This window comes from Mus musculus, chromosome 2 (genome assembly GCF_000001635.26).
Source record: "Mus musculus strain C57BL/6J chromosome 2, GRCm38.p6 C57BL/6J".
In the NCBI taxonomy this organism is placed as follows: domain Eukaryota; kingdom Metazoa; phylum Chordata; class Mammalia; order Rodentia; family Muridae; genus Mus; species Mus musculus.
Window position 1 is genome coordinate 77,373,178 of NC_000068.7, and position 25,394 is coordinate 77,398,571.

The window sequence follows — 25,394 nt, forward strand, 5'->3', positions numbered from 1 at the left end:
AATTTAGCTGGCTTTCAAGTTGGTACACACATCACCACTCTTGTAGTCCAGCACTTACCTGGTGCTAAGTTGTGTAGTGTAACTTAGTCTTGAGGAAGTAAACAGAACCTAGTACTATATTTGCATAGAATTCCAAAATCGCGTTACGCCTAATCTGCTTCAGGGTTCAAAACAAAACCAAGAAAACAGAGAGAGAGAGAGAGAGAGAGAGAGAGAGAGAGAGAGAGAGAGAGAATTATGATTAAGAAATATTGAATGCATGAATGGACTTGTCAAAGAACACAAAATATTTAAAAAATTTAAATCAGAGAAAACTATAAATGTCTCAGTCTAGGCAAATCCAAAAACATGGTGCTAGCCACAAAAGTGTTTGCTCATCTTCTCTTTCAAACCAAAGGGACTCACAGGTTTGCAAATGATAGATGTAACCCTCTTCCATTACTCCTACTCCCTAAAACAAAAATACTTACTGTCATCTAATGGAAGAGCACTCAAGTTCTGAGAGTACCTGGTCCACACAAGACTTTTTCTTTGAACTTTCCCCCGAATTATCTAATACAAACCCAAACCCCATTACAAAGCTCTCCATAGTGCCCTCTGGGACTCCTCTTTGTTCGTCATTACCCAGTGTCCCTTGCTGTAGTAAAAAATAGGCTCAACTTTGTTTACACACAGCTATAGTCATGGTGGTGGTTGGCTGGTGGGCATCAAAGCATTTGCATATTTGATGTCTATAACAGACAATAAAGGTTTTGAGACCTTGAACTATTTATTTATTTATTTATTTATTTATTTTTGTCACTTTCTGTACTAAGCATGGTGCCTGACCAGGTAATGAGCACATTTATAGAAAAATTAATGAGTTTGTATTTTATGATATAAAATAAAGAGCATATAATCCGCAAACAGAAGATATCATTTGAATAAAACATGCCATTTCACATCAAAATGCCCTACATCCGGCTCTGACCGAGTGCTCCTTTGCATGTGAGATGCCCTGTGGCTTTGATGCTGTTGCCTCTGGCCAGTTCCCACCATTCTGCAGAGCTTGTGTCTTCATTTAGAAGTGATGATGGCTTGCAACGGACTTCCTCTGCTCCTCACAGTCCTTACCATTCCCAGCATGCATAGCTGCATAGCCCACCAGGTGTGAGGATGCTGTTATTTGGACTCTAAATTACTGGAAATAAGTCACAGCGGGAAGGCAGATTAGGATAGTTTAAAGAGCAGGCAAAGAGAAGCTATGAAAAACTAGAAAGAAAATTGATTTCTAACTACAGTTGGATGTCATACTTGTTTCGACTTCACGGATGATACACGGAATGGTATATAGTGTAGCTGTTCTCTCTCTGGGGTTTACTCCTATCTGTGTATTACCAGGGCCCTTTCAACCTTAATATTGTAGCTCTCTGTCTTATGCTTTAGTAATAAGTATGAAACCAAAATGGAATAAAGGTGGTAGTTTTATTCATGACTTTTACCTTATTTAAGTCCTGTGTAGCAGAACAGGTAGGAACATAGGGTTTTTGAGATAGAGACCCATAGACTGGAATACAGAAATATCCCCTTCTGAATAACATGAATATTAAGTCACTTACACGTTCTGAGGCTCAGTTTTGTCATTCACAAAATCAGATCAGTAGTAACTACTCCATGAGAGTCGATAGAGTGGAATGAGCTTGCATATGGAAACCTTTCTCTGCAAATAAAATATTCAGAAATTATATCTGTTATGAATGCAATTGGCTCATTACTTTTTATTAGCATTTATAAGCAACACAGGGTAGAATGGTATAGCATTATAAAACATAATATTAGTTTTATCTATTATGATTATACTGCACTGTTCTTATATTATAGATCATAGCCAAAATTGCTTACATTCTAGGATTTAGTAAAACCCACTAGCTTGGCAATAAACACTTTATGAAACTGGCTTGTGTGTGTTATATCTTTATCAAAAGAAAACTTCTAACAGAAAAATACAATAGGCTCTTTCTAATGCCTATCACGGATGGAGTTTTAGCGATTGGACTGGATGGCTTTCAAGGTTCCCCGTTGTCAGACAGAGAACAGTGAATTTGATAAACAGCAGGAGAGAATAAACCAAGTGGAAAAAGAAGCAGACATTACTCTGCCTCTGGGGAGAGTGGGGATTATTACCATAGCCAGCTGACGATGATGAACGGAAGTTCTGTCAACTTGTATGCTGCTAGGTAATTGGTGGTTGCAAGAGGCCATTGGCAGCTGGGAAACGGGAGTGAACCGAGCAGAGCAAGTGCCGGTGACATATGAGGAAGCAAGAGACCATTGTTATTACCTAACAGTGATGAGTCCTTTGTAGGCACCAATGACTATGTTAGCTTGTTTAGTCCCAACAATATGATGTTAGTAGGAGGTGACTGTATTGTCGACCTGATTGGATTGAGAAACACCTAGGATACCAGTGAAACACCTGGCTGAACACGTGAGTTAGGTTGTTTTTAGAGAAGACTAAGGATTAGGAAGACATCTTTAATGCGAGTGGTACCATCTCTTATGTCGGGAGCGGGGGCGGGGCTGAGAGGAGTAGAATCGGAGAGAGGAGAAAGGCAGCAAATTCAGGCATTTCTCCCTCTCCTCTGCCCCACCATGCCCTCCTCACCACGTGAAACCCAGACGACAAACCCAACCTTTCCTTCCTCAAGTTTGTCTCAGGTGTTTAGTCACAGCGACAAAAAGGCTGGGTGCCACGCATTATCACCCGCCGTCTGCAGCCGAGGAAATGGAGCCGGAGTCATGGAGTGGCTCGCTTGCTCGTCCAGTGGGAACTGAGGTCAGAGGCACGGCCTGGCTCTTGGAGTTATGGTTCATTTAAATGCATATTTAGTCTCTGACATTGCATTGTTGATTTCTGGACAAGCGATTTTGATCATTTCCCATCCTTTCCTCCTTACGCTTGTTTTCCCTTAGATTTGTGAACATATGGGATGAGTAATGATAATTACTTTGATGTTTGTTTGCAAGTTCTGCATCTGTTTCTATTTTGATTGATAGTTTTACTTATTAAGGGCCTTATTTTTTTGGTTTGCTTGAATGCTTATTAATTTTTGATTATATGCCAGACTCTGAGAAGTTTGCTCTGGTGGCTTCTGGTTAGGATATCCTTCAGCTCAGGCTGGTCTCAGATTTCTGATATCCTCCTGCATCTACCCACAGAGTGTCAGGAGTGCAGGCATGTGCCAACATGCCTGGGTTACACAGTGTTTGGGATCAAATCAGAGCCTCACGTATGCTAGGCAATCATTCTACCAATTGAGCTACATCCTCCTGCTGTGTTCGGGTCTTTCTCAATTTGTTTTGTTGTGGTTTTGTTCTATGAGTCTTACAAGTCTTACTATATAGCCTTAACTGGCCTGGAATCAAAAAAAATCTGCCTACCACTGCCTCTAGGATATTAGGATTAAAGATATGTATTACAATGTTCAGCCTATTTATGGTCCAATTATGCTTTCAGAATTTAGACTTTTGGTATCTGTCTATCGGGCATTGTATAGCAATTGTCTTGAAATTTAGAGGAGCAATGGTTTCCAGCAGGAAATGCTCTCAGACATGGATCTCTAACGAGTAGAGCCTCTTAACAGGGTCTCATATTAGGAGGTCATCAGATTCCAACAGAGTTTGCCCACCCACAAGTAACTCCTCCCCAGCTGCGCATGCTCTTGAGGGGTACTAAAGTAGTGAATCATCAGCCTCCGTGTGGTAACACCCTGTGGTGGGTAATGCAACTGCCTGGGAGGCACCCGCGATCCTGCAAGTAAGCCCATTTGTTCACCACGCTGGACTTTGGCCTGTCAGTTGTCCCGTCCAGGGTGGTTAGGGCCGTCTGTGCTTCTCCCCAGGAAAAGCCACAAAACACCTGTTTCTCTGCTTGTATTAGCTAGCACCAGATTAGCCTCCATTCTATGGCTGACTTACCCACTGGTGAGTCAGTGCTTGAATAACACGGATTAAACTGTGCATCAGGAGACGTGAGTTCAAGGGTACACCTCTGAGAATTCCACTTGAGGGTCCTATCTTACACCACTTTTTTTTCTCCCAGGGGTGAAAAACTAAACCAAAATAGAGCATCTATTTCTGCCTCGCATGTGCTTCAGAGGTGATGCTCACACCCCCTTCTAGCTGCTCTTTCCAAAGCTTCCGCTCACATTCTCACGCACAGGCAGCGGCAGACCTCAGGAGACTTAGTAAGATTAATAGCTAGGAAGATCGCCACAACACTTTTTATGGATCTTCTCCCCTCTCTACTTCCTTGCCTAAACTCTTGAGCCCTACAAACCCCTAATCCCATCTTCATAACTCAGGAGACTATTGGCCTCTTCCTGTGTTGGTCCCTTCTGCATGGCCTCCTGAGAAGGTTTTCTAGACAGTGAACTCTGCATGAGTTGAACTTACCCTATTGAGTCTCTCTCCTTGGTGCCTGCTAACCTGTGCTAACCTCAAAACAATTGTGTGTGTGTGTGTGTGTGTGTGTGTGTGTGTGTGTGTGTTGTGTGTGGTGGAGGGAAGCTCTCACCTCTCTGATTCCATCTTTGTCAGCTACAGAAACCCCTAAACATCTTTTATCACATCACTAAGGCTACAGTGTGAGTGAGCACTTGATCTGTGTCCCTTAAACACCCCACACAGTTTAATCAACTGTGTTATGAGCACATAGCACCACTCTACACGGACCCAGCTCACTTCTCATTCTAAGGTCTGTTGACTGCCGCATACCATTTGCATGTACAAATTTATGTGTTAGCCACGGATCTTTCAGTTAAAAGCCTAGAAATTCTACTCTGACGAGCTAAGGGAAAGTATCATTTCAGCTCCCTTTAGCTAAAAGTTCAGGGAAAGGAAGTATTTTCAGGCATAGATATGACATTGTGAAAGCTATCTATCTTTAGTTCTTGGAAATATTTCTCACATAACTCTAAAATGGTAGGCAAGACAACTTTTGACATTAGAAGACTTTTATCCAGGTAGTTAATTGCTTAAAGCATAAAGCATATATAATAGATTTAATCCACACAAACACCAAAAAAAAGAAAAAAAATCTTATAGCCTTGGGTTTTGAGTTAGGGTTTCTATTACTGTGATGAAACACCATGGCCAAGAGTATCTTGTGGAGGAAAGCATTTATCTCACTCACAGTTAGCAAGGGCAAGAATTCACCCAGGGCAGGAACCTGGAGGCAGGAACGCATGCAAAGACCATGGAAGAGTGCTACTTACTGGTTTGCTCTTCATGGCTTGCTTGGCCTTCTTTCTTACAGAATCCCTAACCACCAGCCCAGGGACGGCAACCCGTACAATGGGCTGGGTCATCACCATCAATCACTAATTAAGAAAATGCTTTACAAGCAAATCTTATGGAGACATTGCCTCAACTGAGTCTCCCTCTTCTCTGATGTCTTACTTTCTGCCAAGTTGACATAAACCCAGCCAGCACACCGAATTTAGAAGTTCTCAAGTTGGATCAGGTTGACCAGGCTGGTTACACCTCTTCTTACTTGATTTTTAAGGTTGCATGATGAAGTCTTGTCCATAGGTCTGCTTTTTTTTCTATAGTCTCTCAATGGGTGATTTCATACTATGCCTACTAATCAGAGCTCCATCTCTCTCTACCCCTGTCTTCTTAGCTCTAGGTATATCTATCCAGTGTCTCGTCTGTCACATTCAGTAGGCATCTGACAACTTCTGAAGGTTTCCTATCTCCAAACCCTATAGGCTACATGCACACTTTGATTGCTCAGTCTCCCCAGCTCCCTGCAGCTCATTCTTTTTCAAGTGCTAGTAGACCTGGCTTCCAAATCTAGCCAAACATAGCCACTTTTCCTGGGTCCCATTGGTGTCTAGTGCAAATATATACCCTGTCTCACTGAGATGCACCCTAATCCAGACAGCAGACACTGTTGTATTGTCCTTTTTTTTTTGGGGGGGGGGGAGGTAGCTCTGGGCTCCCATATCCCAGAGTAGTAGTCTTTTAAAAATTTGCCGTGGTGTGTGTGTGTCTCATTTTAACAGGAATCACTGTTGGTTTTTTCTAAGGTCAGAGAGAGAATCAAGTCAAGAGAGGGCAATATTGACCAGTTAGTAAACCCTCAATGAGCAGCAGTCCCTGCTTCTAAACTGTGGATGCTCTTGATAGAGACGTGTTAGGTGGGGGACTAGTACTTTGTCTTCCTAGTTTTAAAGGTGACAGGTGACAGACCATGAAGGGTAAGGCACGTGATTGGTTATGGATGACAAGTTCTCCCACAGAGTGGAAATCTTGATCTGACTTTAGAGGATCCATGGATGACTGAAGAGGACACTATCAGACATCCTAAGGGGATGCGGGGGCGGAGGTGTCACTGTGGTGCACTGGACACTGTTTCACTGTACCGTGTCACAAACCACTGTGTGTCAAGCATCCTTCTTATTCCCCAGCTTCAGAGACATGGTCTAAAAACTGCATTAGTTAACCACTTCATCCTTTTTTGGATACTGTGCATTTTCAGAGACATCTGGGGGCTCAGGCTGCAGGAGACAAGAGTGGAAAAGAATGACCAGTGGCTGTGTTTTCCGAGGGACACAGTTCCGGCAGCGTGAATGAGCTTCCCTGGGAACAGCCCCGTGGCTAGAATTTCCCAAGCTGATCTAATTCTGCTGTGTAATTCACAGATTTAAACACATCCCCTCTCTTTAGGTGCTCCAATAAAACCTAAAGGATTTACAGTTCCTTCTTTCTGAAGGATTTGAAGTACTTTCTGAGCTAAGTTCCCAGTCTATTGGGAGCTTATTTGGACAATTTCTTAAACTCAGGATTTATGTGGTTAAAAATCCACAAGATTTCAAGAGGGCAATTTCTCAGGACCCTCTTCTCTGTGAAGGGTCCTAGTGCTTTGCTTCATAGAGTCAGCAGTTGTGTAAATCTGCACTGCGCCACACCAGAGAGCATCAGATGACATTGAGAGATACTTCAGACACATACCTTGGATTAAGTGAACCTGCTAGAATCAACAAAAGCATTTGTCATTAATATTTTAAGTCATGCCTGTGTGGATGTAAATCAGAAGGACCTGTTGGGATGGCTTATTGTTAGAGACTTACTATCCATCCACTGCAGGTGAGTAAGGTAACTGGGAAAAGATTGGTTTTTGGTTAATCACTTTGATGTTCAATTTTGCTGCTTTAAAAATACTCATGAAGTAAGAAGCAGGAATATATGGAACTAATTTAAAAATTAAAAGATATCAATAAGCTTAAAATGAAAAATAAGCCCTTGACTAAAAGGGATTATTGATTTCTTTCCAAAAAAGGATTCTTCTATTTTTAAGTCCATATTTTAAAATGAAAACTTATATTCCTATTTTCTCATGTTATTAACTTGAGATAACTGGTTATCACAAAATAGACTCTATCTCTCTTTTTATTATTTTAAAATCTATATTTGTGTGTGTGTGTGTGCATATATGCGTGGCGATCAGAAGAGAAATTGACGGAGTCATTTTTTTTTTCCTTCTACCATGTGGGGGCCTGGGATTTAATTTATACATGAAGCTTAGCTACAAGTGCCATTATGTGATAAGGTATCTTGCTGGCCTCAAGAATCAAAACCAAGCCCCACCCCCTTTTTCTCAACAGGGCATCACTATGTAGCCTTACCTAGCCTGGACCTCACTATGTAGATGAGCCTTGCCTAGAGCTCACAGAAATCTGCCTGCCTCTAACCCCAGAATGCTAGGATTAAAGGCACGTGCCAACACACAAGGTTAGAACCCATTGTCTTATATTACACGTGAATGAGCATGGCCCCTATGGGCTCATGTATTTGAACACTTGGTCCTCAGGTGATAGAACTGTTTGGGAAGGATTAGGAGGTGTGGCCTTGTTGGAGGAGGTGTGGCTTTGTTGGAGGAAGTGTGTCACTGAGGGTGGGCTTTAAGGTTTCAAAATGCTACCCATTTTCCAGTTAGCTCCCTCCCTCTCTGCCTTTTGCCTGTGGATCAGATGTAAGCTCTCAGCTTGTGCTCCAATGTCATGCCTGCCTGCCTGCCTCCTGCCATGCTTAGCAACTTGATAGTCATAGACTCTACCCTCTGGAACTTTAAGCCTCAAATTAAATGTTTTCTTTTAAAAGTTGCCTCCGTCACAGTGCTTTGTCACAGCAGTAGAAAATAGCTAAGTCGCCTCTGTAACTTCTTCCTCCTACTCATTCGCTATTATACATCTCATTTTTTAATCAAATCAACATCTATTAAAACTATATGCTATGATAACTATGGTACGTGTCCCATTTCTATGCATTTTTTACCTTGCTAAGTGGTTTCACTTAGTACCATTCATTCCCCTTGAATCCTCCGCACTCTACTCCAGAAACAAAAGGCTCCCTAAGTTCAGCTATCCTAATGAATGGCTTTTCTTCTTCTTTTTTAAAAATCTACTGGCAGAGCCTCCCGGTCATACTCAGATAGGGACCACACAGCAAGCTTTCTGGGATACCTTTTTGCTGCTGTGTGAGCCTGGATCTACTTCCCTTCAGATTTTAGTTTTACTTCTTTCTAGCCTTGTTTTCATTTTCTATTCTTAAACAGGGTCTTGCTGTGTAGTTGAGATTGGCCTGGAACTCAGAATCCTCCTGCCTCAACTTCCTGAGTTTGGGATGACAAGCACGCACTACCATACTTGATTTTACCCCTGATTTTAGTAGGGCTCATTCTTCAGTGAAGGGTATGACATATAGATTAACATGACTTTGTTCTGTCCTCTGTTTGTCGGGAACATGAAACTCACATATACTCCACCTTGTCATGCTGAAGAGATTACTCTCTGCTGTCCACTGATTTGCAAAGCCTCTGACTAAGTCAAATCCAATGCCATTCTCCACTTCTGATCTTTTTAAATGTGACCTACTGTTTTTATTCTTCTTAAATATCTTCTCTCTTCCTGTGGCTATGAATCAATATGCATCTTTTCTTACTCAGTACATCCAACACTTGGTAACCCCCTTTAATTAGATGCCTCCCAGGCTTCTGCTCCCTTCATTTGTTTTTAGCCTTCCAACATCACAGAGTGCTTTCTCATCCATGGGTACTGCTTCTTCCAATTTCATAATTTTAACTGGCTTACTCTTTCATCTTAGTGGGGCATCGGAAAGGGGCAGAGATACGCACCAGTTGAGAATCTGGGGCTCTTAATGAAAAGTTTAGACAACGTGTTTTTCCATCAGGGAAACTGGTCTGCTCCTCTTCTGTTTGTTCGACTTCCTTGGGGCTTTGCTGGAACTGTTAATCACTGGAAGCATGTTCTTGATCACAGAGGTGAGCACGTCACACAGACGTCACACAGTTGTCATACATGTGTACCCACAAAGAACCAGCATCCTCAAAAGACCCTCACTTTGTTACAATCTCATTTGCATTGTGCCATTGACTCCTCTTGTGAGCTTTTTAAAAGGATCATAGAAAAAAAAAAACCCGAACAATGAGACCTGTTCCATCATGTTTTGGGAGGGAGGAGGGTTGTCATGTGCTATCTATCTCATGAAGATCCTAAGAGGGCCTTTAGACTTTGCAATGTGGAGCTCATTGGGACGTTAGCACCCTTTGGGGTCGGCCTGCTCTGATCTCTCTCTCTGGAGTGTCGCATCACTTTGCTGAATGAACTCCTGCCTGAATTGTGTCTTTAGTCTGAGTTATTTCCTCCAAGACAAGAACCAAGGAGAAAGGTCCTTCTTGCAACACAATCTGGCAAGGGACAGTCAGGGTAAATGAAGCTGGGAGAGAGTCCAGCCTTTCCGGTAAATATCATAGCCAGCTGCTGTGGATGCCAGTTTGGAAGTGGCAGTGGATTTGTTATCTCCAAATGGAGAAGAGCTGTCAGCCTGCAACAATGGCGTCAAGCTGAAAGGAAGAACTAAACTAGGATGTGCTAAAAAGAAAAACAATGACTGAGTCCCAGGACCCAATTGTCTTTGTCTCCCATTCCTATGAAGCTGTAAGAGGAGAGTGAATAAATATTTCTTCCAAATTGCAAGACTGAAATTGCTTTCTACTTCTTATCAGTTAATTTGTCTCAACGATGTTGTTTTATGGGGTTGCATTGGTGTTTTGCTAAGAATATCTTGTCTCTCACTGAGTATAAATTGTCTACTTTACGCTGCTAGACTAGAATATGGTAGGAAAAAATTTTATAAAGAAACCATGGTTTGGAGGACTGAGACATCCAACTGTGTAACGTTGATCTGTGGTGGGCACATTCTTGGTGTGTCACAATGTGGCAGGGGCCAATGTGTGCCAAGACAGCAGATATGCAAGCTCAGGGTTGTCTACCCTTATAAAGCCACATAATGCTCTTAACAGGCTGCAACCCTCCCATGCACATCTAAACTAGTCGCTTCCCCAATGCCCTGTCTGTGGATTAAGATATGAATTTGGGGATTAAGTTTTTAACACATAAACTTCTAGGAGACACATTCATACCATAATTCAGAAACTTTTAGGGCAAAATCAGGAACTGAGACACATTTTTACAGAAAACAAATAGAGGTCATTTATTAAGTTATCACTCTTGTTAAAAGGAAATTTCAGGTATTAGTGAATGGTAACTAGACATAGGTGTCCAGAAGGCCACTAGAGCCAGCTCTTCTTGCCCTTCACCTTGCCCTCTTTGGTGGCAGTCCTACCTCTCACAGGTTCTTCCTGTGTGCCAAGATAGAAATCCATTTCCCAGTTTAAACCAAACATGGTCCTGTACGTACCCGTGAGCCAACATACAACCTAGGGATCGAGGCATGGAGTGACCTCTGCCCTAGCTACATGGACACCATCACAAGTATGCAAATAGAAAGAAGAACACATTCAAACTTGTATATAAGGCCCTGGATGAAAAGGAAAACATAACAAGAACATTCTTTAGAGAGAGAAAGAGAGAGAGAGAGAGAGAGAGCTTCTCCTGTGTGTCCAAGAGAGCATTCTTTATTTATCCAACATAATATTTTTATTGATTATTTGCAAATTCCACATAATGCACCCATGTCACAACCATTTTCTAGTCCTCCCAGGTCCATCCTCCTACCTGTGTGACCTCTTTTCAGTAAAAATAAGACAGCCCTTCCCTCCCTTCTTCCCTCTCTTACCCCCACTGCCCCCTAGTTCCCCCTAGTTCCCCCCACCTCCACCCCCAAGAAACAGTCTATACAGGCAGGAAGTCATTGAAAAACTCTTGCAAATTGTGATGGCATGCTGAGGTGTATCTCTCCACTATTGAACGTTTCTGGTGGGCATGCGGGTGGGGAGGGACTCAGTTTTCTTTAAAGTGCTGCGCTCTGGGAGTTTGACCATGCTCCAGGGAGTATGTGGACAACACAAAGTGGACTTGGTGGTTTTTTTCTTTCTTCTTTTTACTGGGAAGAGGCCACACGTGTAGGGGGAAGGACCAGGGAGGGCTGGGAAGTGATGTGATTGGTGTGTATTATGTGGAATTTGCAAATAGTCAATAAAAATATTAAGTTGGATAAAAAGAATACTCTCTTAGAAAACTTGTCCATCCCTGTGAAGTTTTAAGTTAGGCAAAGAGTATTTAATGCAGAGTAAAGACAGTTCAGAACTCCACCTTTGCTCAGGCATGCTTTAAATCATGTGCCGAATCCAGAAAATGCTCTCATTGCCTCCAGTCTCTTCTCTAATGTGCTTATATAAGCTTTTCTCATCTACTATGGACAGTAAATGTGTAATTATATTTGGTAATCTATGCAAGTACCATGCATGTGAGCGATGGCAAGCTGGGGAAATTGTGAACTAAATCACAATTTATTTGTAATAGAGAAAGGAAATATATTCATTAAATGAAAGGGCTGGCTAGTCTCAGAGCTCTTGAAATAGAGTTCTAATTAATTTATAGATTTTAAAGGCCACTCTGACTCAGCCTCATAATTTGAGTAATAAAACTCTTCTAATGGTTTTACAGCAGATTTATAAAATAAATGAGCAAACTTAATCAAACCACAGTGCTCGGTCAATACAAACGTTTCTGTTGTCAGCAGTTTACTCTATCAATTGGGAGATTTAACCATGAGTTTGGGTGGCTCCGTGTCTCCTGTTCCTGGAACTGATTAGCTAGGTCTTCATAAATGCGTTCTTTATAGTAAATTCATGAAGGTGTGTCCTTAGCTATAGGCTGGAGCTTTTTTTAAAAAATCCTTATTTCTCTTCTCTTCTCTTCTCTTCTCTTCTCTTCTCTTCTCTTCTCTTCTCTTCTCTTCTCTTCTCTTCTTCCTTCCTTCCTTCCTCCCTCCCTTCCTTCCTCCTTTCCTCCCTCCCGCCCTTCTTCCTTTCCTCCCTCTTTCCTCATCTCCCCCTCTTTCCTTCCTTCCTTCTTTCCTTCCTTCCTTCCATCCTTCCTTCCTTCCTCCCCTCCTCTCTCCTCCCTCCTCCCCCTTTTTCCTTCCTTCTTCCTTCTCACTAAATCTTATTTTCAAGAGCAGTCTTAGGTTCATTGGAAAATTGAACAGAAGTCAGGGAGACTTCCCATATCTCCCCTGATCTCGCATATGCATAGCCTCCCAATGGCTCTCAACATTATCTACTGCAGTGATACACTAGTTATAACTGACAGATCTGCTTTACCGGTAGCCGTAATGGTGTATGCTCAATGGGTATAGTCTATGTTACATTTATGACAGTTACCCGCCACTATAATACAAAAAGAGTGGTGAGATCTCTCTGGAAATCCTTCCTTCTTCTCTCTTCTTTTAATAAAAATGAACAGTTTCCAGAAAGCTCTACAGAGGTATTAAAACAATTAAAAGAAGCGGGATTAATTAAACATAGAGGAGTCGCTGATTTCATCATTCAATGTAACTTTTGTTAACTAGATTTAATATGTTTACAGAGATGCCCACTTACTTGACAAGTTTCGAGGACCTGTGCTTTAACTCGCAAGTATTTATGAGGCAGGCAAGGTTATAATTTATAATTATGTGATCGTAGAGTTATAATCTGGAGAGATAACTTACTTGTAGTTTGCTTCCATGAAGGAATTGCCAGATCATTCAAAGTAACTACAAGGCCTCTTTGAAAAAGCGGCAGCAAGGAACTCACTTGGCTCTTGCTCCCTGCCTGTATCCGAAAGCAACTGAATTTGTCTTCCGATGAATAATGGATCATGTCAGAGATAATGGATCGTCAAGAATCTGTTGGGAGTGACAACTTCTCCAAGTAAAATGTACACCGACATAGACACACAGAGTTGACATAAGTGCTCGAGTCTCGTGCACCAGAATCGTTACTCAGAGCCAGCCTACTTATATAAAAGCCAAAGGAATATATATTTCCCTAGAGATGAACATGTACAATTGGACTAAAGGGAACAAACCCATGTTGTAATTTATGGACTTCATGTGTAGGAATCTAAAGTTTTCATTCACAAGAGAATGTTTTGTGTTAAAATGAGTTCAAAATGGAGGAAAAACAAATATTTTTTTTGAAAAACGTGGGGACGTGGCTACAACATCTCATCCACCAGGGGGCGGTAGTGTGGTTCTTGGAGCCCTGAAGCTCCTGAATGCCCTTGCAGTGAAGGTGAAAAGGTGCTCATTGCTAGGTGATTTGCAAACTCTGGGATAGATTGGATCAGGCATTTTAGGGCCACACAGACTTCAAAGGTCACAAAGACTACAAAACATTCCCCAGTCTCAATGCCCGTGAAGAATAACACGACAATATTGGAAGGAAAACAATCACGTTTTCACACAGTACTCAAAGTCAGACCTGATCTATGTTGCTCCCTGGAAGCCTCCCTCTCTATCTTAGCCTGAGGTGGGGTAGCCACATCTAAGAGAAATCCGTGTAAGCAGAAGGTGAAGGCGTGAAGGAGAGGGTTGCCGCATGGAGGACAAAGCTTGTCTCTAAAAAGAACTGGGAAGATTTAGTCATTAACTGAGTGTAGGAGGTTCAGGCTGGGAATGAAGGTCAGCTCTCTGTTAACCTACTTCATGTTTTAGGCCAGACAGGAAGAGAAAGAGGGCACGGATGGGGTGTTCCAACGTGCAGAAGGTGAGTATTTCACTTCCGTCTGCAAGATGAGATGGGTGTGAGGTCAGAGTCCATCTAAATTTCATTACGTAAGTCTAAAGTCTCAGCGTGATGCTCGACCCTCTCTGAAGCACTCTGTGCTCTGATGCACATACACCTGCCCATATCCCACGGATGCTCTCATCTCTACATGGGGGATCGCGGAAGGACCAAAAGTGTTGGGTGGCTTACAGGAGTAGGAGGAAATGTGTGCATCAAGATTAGAAACAAAAGAAACCAACCAGAGCTGGCTGCCTCTGGGGCTCACACCACTATCAAAATGTATTGCTTTTGTTCAAACAGCAGGAAAAAAAAATTGGCAATAAAAGTACACATGTATGTGTGTTTCTTTAAAATTATATTCTGGGTTGTAATATATAACAATATGGTAAGACATGAGAATGTGAGACATCTTGCAATTAAACTGCAACAAAAGAAATCATTGTTTTAAGGAATGAAAAAATTTTAAAAACTGAATTGTACCGCTTACTTTTATATTGTGCAGCACTGATCATAATAAAAATTCGTGTGTAGAATTACTGGTGTTTTGTAGTTCATGTCTGCATATATATCTCATTCTTGCCTGAACAACTGAAATACAGTTAAAGGCTTCTATTCACTTCTTTTTACACACACATATTACCAATACTTGCTATTTTGCGTTTACTTGCTATTTTATTTTACTTGGCTATTTGGGTTTGAGTAAGAAAGACATGAGAGGAGAGAGAATTAGTGGTTGCCTGATCAATCCCTTTCCTTTTGTGTCACGAGTTTTATTGTCATTTCTAGCTAATACAGAGCACTAGCGGAAAAAGAAGGGGGTATGACAGGATTCTTTGACTATTTGGGTTTCTCAGCACACCATTCTATTCCTTGCTCAAAAACAATCTTGTTCAAATACAAAAAGAAAACATGAGCTATTGTCTCTGGCCATTCTGAGATGAGTTGGTATAGAATGAGCACAGAATTCTGGTGGACCCAGGACCCTCGGGACTCTGGCAATACTCAAAGGCAGTCCTGGTTATCTGATGAGAGCTGTGAGTGGTATTATATAGACCCGAAAGTCCCTGAAGACCCCACAGTCATGCTAGAGATCCTGTTGATGGTTTAACTTCAACTGAGTAGAACATCAACAGCGCCATTGTGGAGAGACAGGTATGTTGCAGGTTAAAAAGCAAAGCCACCCTGGGCTGCCTTAGTCCTCTTGCTGTTTACTTTTGTCTCTGTTTGACCCGACATCCCAGTGACTATTAGGTAGGTAAAACTCTTGAAATGTACGGCTGAGCCTGGCCGACCTCTGTCCTGCACTGACCCTAAGGTAAAGAACACTAGAACCTCTGAAGCTGGGAGAAAATATGTGAGTGCTTCACCATTCCCAACTTTCCTCACTCACTCACCATAGTGCCTAGTAAATGTACTTGATAAAGCAGCCCTATTCTTGCTATAAAAGTTTATAAAAGTTCTGCATGGCAGAACACACCATCCAAGGTCATTTGAATCCTCTGTACCCAGAAGATGGTCATCTATATTTGGCTAGATTTTCCTTATATCCATTAAGAAAAAGTCATGGTTGTACACCAACAATTATACTTAAAGAAGCACAAGGCATGATGGCTTCCTTCTTGTGTCTTGTCTGCTTATGCGGATTCTTCACTATCACACTGAACCTCACGTATAAGGTACAAATTCAAAGGTATAGTTATTAAGAATGAAGAGATGGGAAACCCAAAGCATTTAAGCAAGTGCAGGGCAATTCTGAAAGTAGTGTTGTATATCCTATCACGGCTGGGGATTATAGTCTAAAAGAAACCTGCTCTCAGAGCTGGCCTTCATCATTCCTGTGCTTAGGGTGGGCTCTGAGGGGAGAAAGCCGGTAGAACAAATTGTCTGGGATCTTGCTTGATGATAATCCTAAAAAGACAGGGATGCTAAAGCGGTGAAGACCACATTTGTCTCATTTTAATATTCTTCATGTGTCAGGGGCAAACATGGAGCATTGTTGAATGTCATGCAAATATCACCTAAGACCCAGATGATCACCTCTCCTATGAACTTTAACTCTTCATCTACAGCCCACCCACCTTCTCTCGGAACTCCATGCTCATAATCCCAGCTTCCTCCAAGACTCAGCGTCTGCAGCCAATCAGCACTTCGAGCTCAAGCTACCCACCCCCAAATCCTTTCTTCTGGGTTCCATGATGGTGAGCGGCCAGTCCATCCCATCCCTTGCCTTTATGATGTATACCTTCAGTTGATCAAGTGTATGGAGACGAGCTTTTAGCTCTGCCTTAAGTCCAGGCTCCTTTATGCACCCTCACTGCCCAGCAGTAAAGCAATGCTCCATTAGTTTTCCTATGTACAATGGTCTGACTTTTCTCAAGAATCCTCTAGACCACCCTGCATTGACTTGTAACCTTGGAGGAGCAAACGTATATGAAATATGACAAAGCATTGAAAAGGTTGAAAGTAATCTATACTAAAACCAGAATAGACCCCCCACATTTTCTACATTTCGACTTACCCATTCATTCTTATAGTTTATTTTTATTTTATATGGATTGGTGTTTTGCCTACATGTATGTCTGTGTGAGGATGTTGGTTTCCCTGGAACTGGAGTTGCAGACAGTTATGAGTTGCCATGTGAGTGCTAAGAGTTGAACCTGGGTCCTCTGGGAGAGTAGCCAGAGATGCTTGGTCATCTCTTCTGTTTAACTTATCCATTATGATTATTATTATTATTATTATTTTTGGTTTTTCGAGACAGGGTTTCTCTGTATAGCCTTGGCTGTCCTGGAACTCACTCCAGGCTGGCCTCGACTCAGAAATCCGCCTGCCTCTGCCTCCCAAGTGCTGGGATTAAAGGTGTGCGCCACCACTGCCCGGCCTTGATTCATTTTTTTTGAAAAAGGAAATGAAACACACATACATATACACTGAGAGTCACCTGTGTGTTCCTTCCTGCATGATTCCAGTTCCCTGAAACCTACAGAAGCATCTGGAGTTTTTGTTTGTTTGTTTTTTAAAGATTTATTTATTTATTTTATGTATATGAGTACATTGTAGCTGTATTCAAACACACCCGAAGGGGGTATTGGATCCCATTACAGATGGTTGTGAGCCACCATGTGGGCGCTAGAAATTGAACTCAGGACCTCTGAAAGAGCAGCCCAGTGCTCTTGATTGCTGAGCCATCTTTCCACCCAGCATTTGGTGTTTGTCCTTACTGTTCTGGCTTTTATGAGACTGTTCATAGACTTTTGTCTGTAATTTGTAGCTATTATTATGAATTTTAAAAATTCCCATAAATAGCATCACATTTTGGTATAGTTTCAACCCAAATGCTCTCCCAAGATGGTATGTTAAAGACCCGTAGCTGACTTAGTGCTGTTCAGAGGTCTTAGAATATTTAATTGGTAAGGTCTACCAGTAGGTTTTCTAGTTCTTGGACATATGACTCCATGCTTTCCTCTCTTTTTGTGTTCCTTCCTGGCTATGGGGGTCAGCAGGCATGTACTCTACCCAGATACTCTACACATTCTCTCCCATTGTATGCTTATCCATTACAGCCCCAACACAATGAAGGCAATTGATTGTGGACTTTAAAAATGTGAGCCAAATGAAACTCTTCTCTTTTAAAATTGATTATCTCAGGTGTTTTGCTACGGCAGTGCATAGCTGACTAATACAAATGGTATCTGTCGTGCTTCATTTTTTATCAATTTGTAGCCAGTGATTGGATTAACTGTAGTATGGATCTCTTTTCTTCCTATGTCTACAGTTCATCCTCTGTACATTTTTTGGCTTGGTTCTGTTGTATAATAGGGGTTCTGGAACTGGCTCTGACCTCTCTGTGCTTATTTCCTTAGCATGTACAAATCAACACTCACAATAGACTCAAAGTTACTCTGTGGCTATGGATTATGGGTGGCTTATTTTTTCTTATTGGTTTTAAGATGATCTGGAGAAATATTAGGATTTTGGTGGTCCCATAATAAGATACTCTGTGGAATTATTATCTCTACTAGGGTTTTCGGTTTGTTTATTTTTTAAGGAACCCAATGCCTTTTGTATTCCATTTCTTTCTTTCTGGTTCTATTTCATCCTTTCTGACCAACCTCTTGTTTTTCTCCTTACGAATTTGGCTTCTGAGAGTGCTGTACACGAGTAGAAATATGTCACATTTGTCCTTTGGGGATGGTAAATGTCACTTAGCATCTTCAGAGTTTGTACATGCTGCTGTACCAGTTAGAACATCCTTCATTTGAAAAGCTGAGCAGCACCCCATTGGGGATTCCACACGTTTGTTTATCTGTGCATTTGTTGGTGGCACTAGGCTTGTTCTACTTTCTAGCTATGGGTAACAGTGTTGCTAGAATGTGAGTGCGGCTACACATTCCTACAGTCTACTTTGTTGCTGTTTCAGAGGGTGTACACAGACAAAGTAGAACAGGAAAAACCATGGGAGTTGCCTTTGTTGTTGCTGTTGCTGGTGTAATGTTGTGCATTCTTACAAACAGGGTAACAGTATACAGAAGTTTCAGAATCCACACAGCCTCACCAACACCTGCTATTTATGACCATTCTAGCTCATTCAAAGTGACGTCTCCTTGTGCTTTGATTTGTGTCTCCTGGAGACCTCTTCTTTATGACCTCTTCTTAATGCTTGTTATTGTTTCTTCTAAAGGAGTCAGACATCTCAATCCATAGGACATTAATGAACTCAGACATATAGACACATCTTCTGTATGAGAATACACACACACACAATATCAGAAAGAAAGAAATGGAATACAAAAAGGATTGAGTTCCTAACCAAAGAAACAAAAACTCTAGTAGAGATAATAATTCCACAAAATGTGAGTGTGAGTGTGTGTGTGTGTGTGTGTGTGTGTGTGTGTGTATCTCCTGTGTAGGCAGATATTGGTGATAATTTCTCCCTCCCCCATACATCTAGGAGTGAGGTTCTGGACTTCTCTTTTCCACAGTTTTCTCTCTCTGCCCTTCCGCCACAAGATGACATGTCTCAGGTAGCCTCCAGGGGCCATCAGAAGGTTGGTGGGCTTGTTTGGCTTTTGCTTGGAGTTCTTAGAGTAGCAAACTGGGAAACAGCTTTCCTGGGTTCTGTTTTTGGTCTCATTATTTCACATTACAACATGGGCTTCCTAAGTGGAGGATTCAAATAAGGAAACTGTTTAGAAGTTCTTGTTAATTCTATTGAGTGGTCTGAGCAACAGTGGGTAAAATCTTAACTCTTTCCTGTATTATAAACTTGATTTGACCTTCAAGAGAATGGTCCGAAAGCCTGAGAGCTCTAGGATCACTAACTGGTTAGACAGTCTTTTATCAAACAAGCTAGGAAGAGAGACAAATATTCCATGCTAGGCACTGGGTCAGATACTCTTTATGTGGTGGCTTGTAAATTATGTATCATTTTGTATTACTGAAAGTAATTTGTTAAGACCACATAGCTAATAAGTGCCAGAAACATAAATAACACCTAAGTCCAGTTCTAAACTGCTACTCCCGAATGTGCCCATCATGCATGGCACGCAATTGCAGTTATTTTCACGATGTCCCCTTTAATGACTGAAAAGGGAGACCCTCTCTGCATAGAGCAAATAGATGACCTTGGTGTCCTCTGATATATCGCAGAGTTTGAGACACTCTAAAAGCAGCCCAGTCGAGAACAGACGTTGACTCTGGCCAAGGCTTTTTTAAACATGAGTGCCCTGCCATCCACGGACAAGGGCTCCAGTCCAACCGTCACAGAAACAGGCATGGCATGCTCTTGTTGATCAGGGGTGAGATTATTGAAATTCAAGCCTCAGGGGGAAAAAAACCACGAGGACTTTTATCTTTCAAATTCCTTGTGTGTGAGTTGACTCTAGCAGGAGAGTTGAAGGGGAGGTAATTATAGCATTGTTTATGAGGCAGTGCTCAAACACCACCTCGTTTCCCTCATTTTACTTGTTGACAAAAAGAAAAGCATTTCAAACATATTAAAAATATAAAACCTGCCCTCTAATAACCCTCAACGGCTTGTCATGTGATACGAATGCCCAGGGGCACCTTTTGTCTAAGGATTCCACAGTGCTTTTGATACTCATTACGTCTCCATCCATCTGTTTCTCTGTATTTTATTGCAGAGGAAGGGAACCATCATGGAAGCCACACAGTGTCGGCATGGGGCTTGATGGGGTGTCCTTCATGTTCAGAGCATTCAGCCTGCTCATTCCGACTTAGTATGCGCTCATCAGATAATGGGGATCGTATCGGCTAACATCATGAGGAATTTATTAAGTTCTAGACTCTACATAAATTCTCATGAAGATAAACACACATTCACTGCCTATCCTTCTCAAATCTGGGACGCAAAAGCTGTTAAAATCAGATGGAAACAGGGAAGACCAGCGATATCTAATTAGTAATCTGCCCTGAGTTTACAGTAAGTCCTGGAGCTAGGATGAGAGCCAAGCAGAGCCTGTGTTTTTGCTTAGTGTGGCGCTATCTCAGCATGCAACAGACGGTCTTCTTTTTTTTTTTTTCTTTTCTTTTTGTTTTCTTTTACATATTGGAGCTTCATGAACACAGGGAAAACAACTATTTTGCTTTGATATGCGGGTGACATCATATCAAGCTGACTGTGGATGAGAGAAGGGGAAATGGGACTTGGGGTGGGATGGAACTTAAGTACTTAGAGAATTGAACATGGGGCTGGGTTTTGGGTAGGGTGAGGAGCTGCGCATTAAGTCCTTATTCACTCCACAGCATTGCTGTCCAGCGGAAGGAGCGGTCATCTTGTTTACACCCCAGGAGTCAGCCCGAGGAGAGTCCAGCCACCTCAGCTGATATGTCAGGCCCACTTCTAGCTCCGGTGCTTCAGGATGCAAATGGATTGTGAATCCTTACAGCACCTGATGGGGAGGAGGAAAGAGGTCCCAGTGGCATCCACTTGCTTTGAAATGAGGGCTGGGCAGGATGGCCGCCCACACAGTATTCCTAAAACACTGTGTGATGGGAGGCGGCCATTCTAGACAGAATAGGATGAGGAGGAAAGGAGAAGGGGGTGGGACCAAACGGCTAAGAAAGATACCTCAGAGGGGAAGCACCTCAGACAGCATCTCTCTCAGCCAAAGCCATTGCCAAAGCCATTGAAGTTGGCCATCACAAACTCAAACTGGTTACCACATTAATTCCACAAGAAACAACACAACCAGAATATATATATGAGAACAGCAAGGGAGGGGAGTCAAATGGAAAATGAGAAGGAGGCACGGATATCGATTGAGTTTCAAAGTCAATAGAATTTAGTAGTTACAATGTATGAAGTCCAAAGGAAACTCCAATTCCCCAAACTCCAAAAGGTAGTTCAAATATTCAGAACTGAGCTCAATTTGGACTATGGAAGGAGTTCTAAAGGTTAGATAAAAGCCAGCGTTCCTCAGGAACTTGTGAAACATGATCCCACTCTACCAAAAGGAGTCATTGCTCTTACCTCTGGCAGCCGGGACAGATGGTTACCCATGGCGCCCATCACCTGGTGTGCACGCACCCTGGCCTCCAGGCTCCCTCAGTATCACAAGTACCTGTTACACACTTCACAGGCCAGGGCACCCTAGCCCTTTTCACCCCGCCCCACTACTCCAGCTCCCCTCCAGCTCCCCTCAATTCCTCAGCTACTCAATCTCTTTATAACCCCACTATTCTCGCTATGTTTCTGATACGCTTTCAACGCTGTGTCTCCTCTTCCCTGATATTCTCCCCTTTTGCAGATATATAGCCCTGGCCACATCCTGACTCCTGTCCAGATTCTGTCTACTTCTTTCTTTTTCTCCACTCTGGACTCTTCACTATGTCTTTGACTATTCTCTTTCTCTCATGTCTACAATAAAACAAAACAAAACAAAACAACAACAACAAAACCCTTACCCTTAACTTTATCATAGACTGGTCATGTCTTCAGTGTATACACGATGCACCAAATAGTTCTCTAAGCTTGCAGTTCTCTTAATCTTCATAGCAGCCTCGTGGGAACAGAGTCACTGTTGTCAATGCAGAGAGTTAGAAAGACATGGAAAAAGAATGTTGCGTGCGCAGAGGGGTTTCTACTTTGCTTATGGTTACACGGCATGCGGTAGAACCAGCAGCTAAACTGAGAAAGACCATTGACCTCTAGAGCTTGCAGTCTTAGCGCTAATCTAGACTAAGAGACAAAGTGCTTCTGAAAGTCACAGAGCCACACAAAACCAAGGCACGATGGCTGTGGGTGCATGGTGCGTTTCACACCAGTGAGAACAGGAAAGACCAGCTGACCTGCTCCGTTCACAGGTGAGAGCCAACGGATGCAAATTTGTTCTATTTAGGTATTGTTGCTAAAATTCCTTCCATGGGCAGGAAGCAAACAACACCTATCCTCCTCCTAAGGTCCTAACAACAAACCTACAAACTGAGGTGCGATGCCACCGAAATCATCCTAAGGAAATCGTGTTGGCTATTTTTATGTGTACCTGACACAAGCTAAAGTCAGCTCAGAGGAGGGAACCTCAAATGAGAAGAAGTGCCTAAAAAATCTGGGTTGCAGGCAAGCCTGTGGAGCATTTTCTTAATAGAGATTCATGGGGGAGGGCCCAGCCCATTGTGGGTGGGGCTACACCAGGGCTGGGGTTTGGGGGTTCTATAAGAAAGCAGGCTGAACTTGCCTGCTCCATGAAATGGAACCCATGCCAAATCACTGCTTGGGTAACCAGGAACCAGAGACCAGATAGCCCGGAGACCTAGAGTGAAACCAAACACTACTGGCCAAAAACCAACCAAACAACCAAACAAAAAACATCAGCAAAGTGACTCCTAATGATATTCTGCTCCAATCATAGGTCAGCGCCTTATCCAGTCAGCATCAGAGAGGCTCCACTGGCAACAGAGAAGAACAGAAGCAGAGACCCACAGGCACACATTATGTGTTGAGAGAGTTTAAATGGGAGGTGTCCATCAAATCCTTCCCCTCAGAGCTCAGGGAATCTGGCAGAAGAGGAGGTGAAAAGATTATAAGTGTCAGAGAGTGTGGAGGACACCAGGAGAATCAACGAAGCAAAATGAATAAGGCCTCACAGAGACAGAAGGAGCAAGCGCAGGGCCTGCAAGAGTCTCCTACCAGCTTAGGATGGGACTCCTGACCAGGAGAAGGAGTGCGTCTCTGACTCTCAGACCTGCTCTTAAGGCTCCTTTCCTCTTGCAAGGTTGCCACCTCCAACTTTGATGTGACAGTTTTTGTTTCATTTTATTATATTTTATTTGGTCAAGTTTAGTTATTATCTTAGAAACCTGTTCTTTTCTAACGAGAGACAGAAAAGGAGTGGATCTGGATGGATGGGGAGGAACTGGAAGGAGTGGGGGAGGGGAAATTATAATCAGCACATACTGTGTGAGCAAAGAGTCTATTCTCAGTAAAAGAAAAAAAATGGGGGACAAAAAGAAGCAAGGAAGCAGGCTGAGCAAGCCAGGAGGAACACACTTGTTCACAGCACCCTGCCATTGCTCCTTCGTCTGCTTCTGTTTGGATGTTTTCCTTCACTGCCTTTGATGAAGAATTGTGAGATGGAAGGGTAAGGGAAATGAACTCCTTTTCTCTCCAAGTTGCTTTCGATAATTGCACCTTATCACAGCAATGGAGACCCTGAGACAGGAGCCAGGGAGTTTGTTAAGCTTTTTTTGGGGGGGGGGATTTTTTTTTTTGGAGACAGGGTTTCTCTGTGTAGCCCTGACTGTCCTAGAATTCACTCTGTAGACCAGGCTGGCCTCGAACTCAGAAATTCACCTGCCTCTGCCTCCCAAGTGCTGGGATTAAGGGCGTGCGCCACCACGCCTGGCTAGGCTTTCTTAACACAGCGATGGGTAAGGATTACAGCATGAGCGCTGGTGACTTTCAAGTAGTCACTCTGGAAGGCATGTGCTCAGTGTGGATGACGCCTACCCCAGGGCTGTGTAGATGGATCTCCTTCCTTCATCCTTCCCTGAAGACCAGGCGCAATTAAGGCAGGACTGCATACAATGTGTTCAGAGGGGTGACTGGATACTCCAGTGAGGGTCCCAGCACCCCACAACCCCCATCTTCTATAAAAGAGGGAAGTCCAACTGTGATGATCTTTTGTGAGCATGCCCAGAAGAATTCCTGAAGATGATGGCAGGCAGTTTGGTTGGGTCTGGATAGTCTTTAATTACAAACATTAATCTGATCAGTGCCCTTCTAATATCCCTCCCATTTCATGAAAAGCATAGAGGCTAATTCCAACTCTTGCCAATATGTTCATAAAGAAAATGCTGGTAACCTGGAGTAGAAGCTACAAAAACAAAAACAAAAAACAAAACAAAAAACAAAACAAAAACAAAACACAAAACACAAGACAAAACAAAACAAAACAAAACGAAATAAACGGACCCAGAAGTAACTGTTAGCAAGTCTCTGCATTCTTGTGGCGCATTCATTTCCAAAAGTTCAGTAAATGTGTGTGGTTTCCTCATACATGGCTTGTGTGAGCATCTGTGCATACATTTACTGCTCTCGGCTGGCCCATCCTTCCCCATTAGTGTCTCGCACTGACTGTCCCTCCTCCACCAGGCTCACATCATCTCCTGAGAGATGCCTCAAGAGACCCGACTCCAAGGGTGTTTCTGGTGTTTATTTTAACCACTGCCATGATTCTAAAAAGAAAAGGCACTTTAAAGAGTTCACTTGAATAAGCTGACTTGAAGGTCTCATCCTTTACTCTAGAAATAGTCCTGCCTCTTAGGCTAAACTGTGGCTTTCCGTGGAGGTACTGTTAGGTCATGGCTGTACTCTCCACCTCTGCAGCTGCCATGCCTCTGCTGAGGTATTTGAGATACACAGATAGGGGAGAGAGAAACCTAAGACAAAAGAGCTCTAAAACCCCAACCCATACATGCTGCATGAGTAACAAGACTGTGCAAATAAAGGCTCCCCTCCATTTCTTCAGTTCCTAGCTTTGAGCTGGGGCCAGGTTTCCTAAGTCCCAAAGCCCCACATCAAATACTCCTTGGAGCAAAGCCATACACCACCCTAGAACATCCGTCTGCTCTGGAAACATTATACACATAAGCATATCCTCTCATTCCCCAGACTCCCACCTTCCTGTTGACTGCAACCTGGAACCCTTGTAAATAGAGCTCCCATTCCATCTAAACTTCACTTCACGTATTAAATTAGCTCTCACCCTAGCAGTGGCTTCTCTGTCCTGAGAATAGCATGTCAGAATCAGAGACAAGTACATTGGTCTCTTTCCACAATGCCAGAATTTACTGA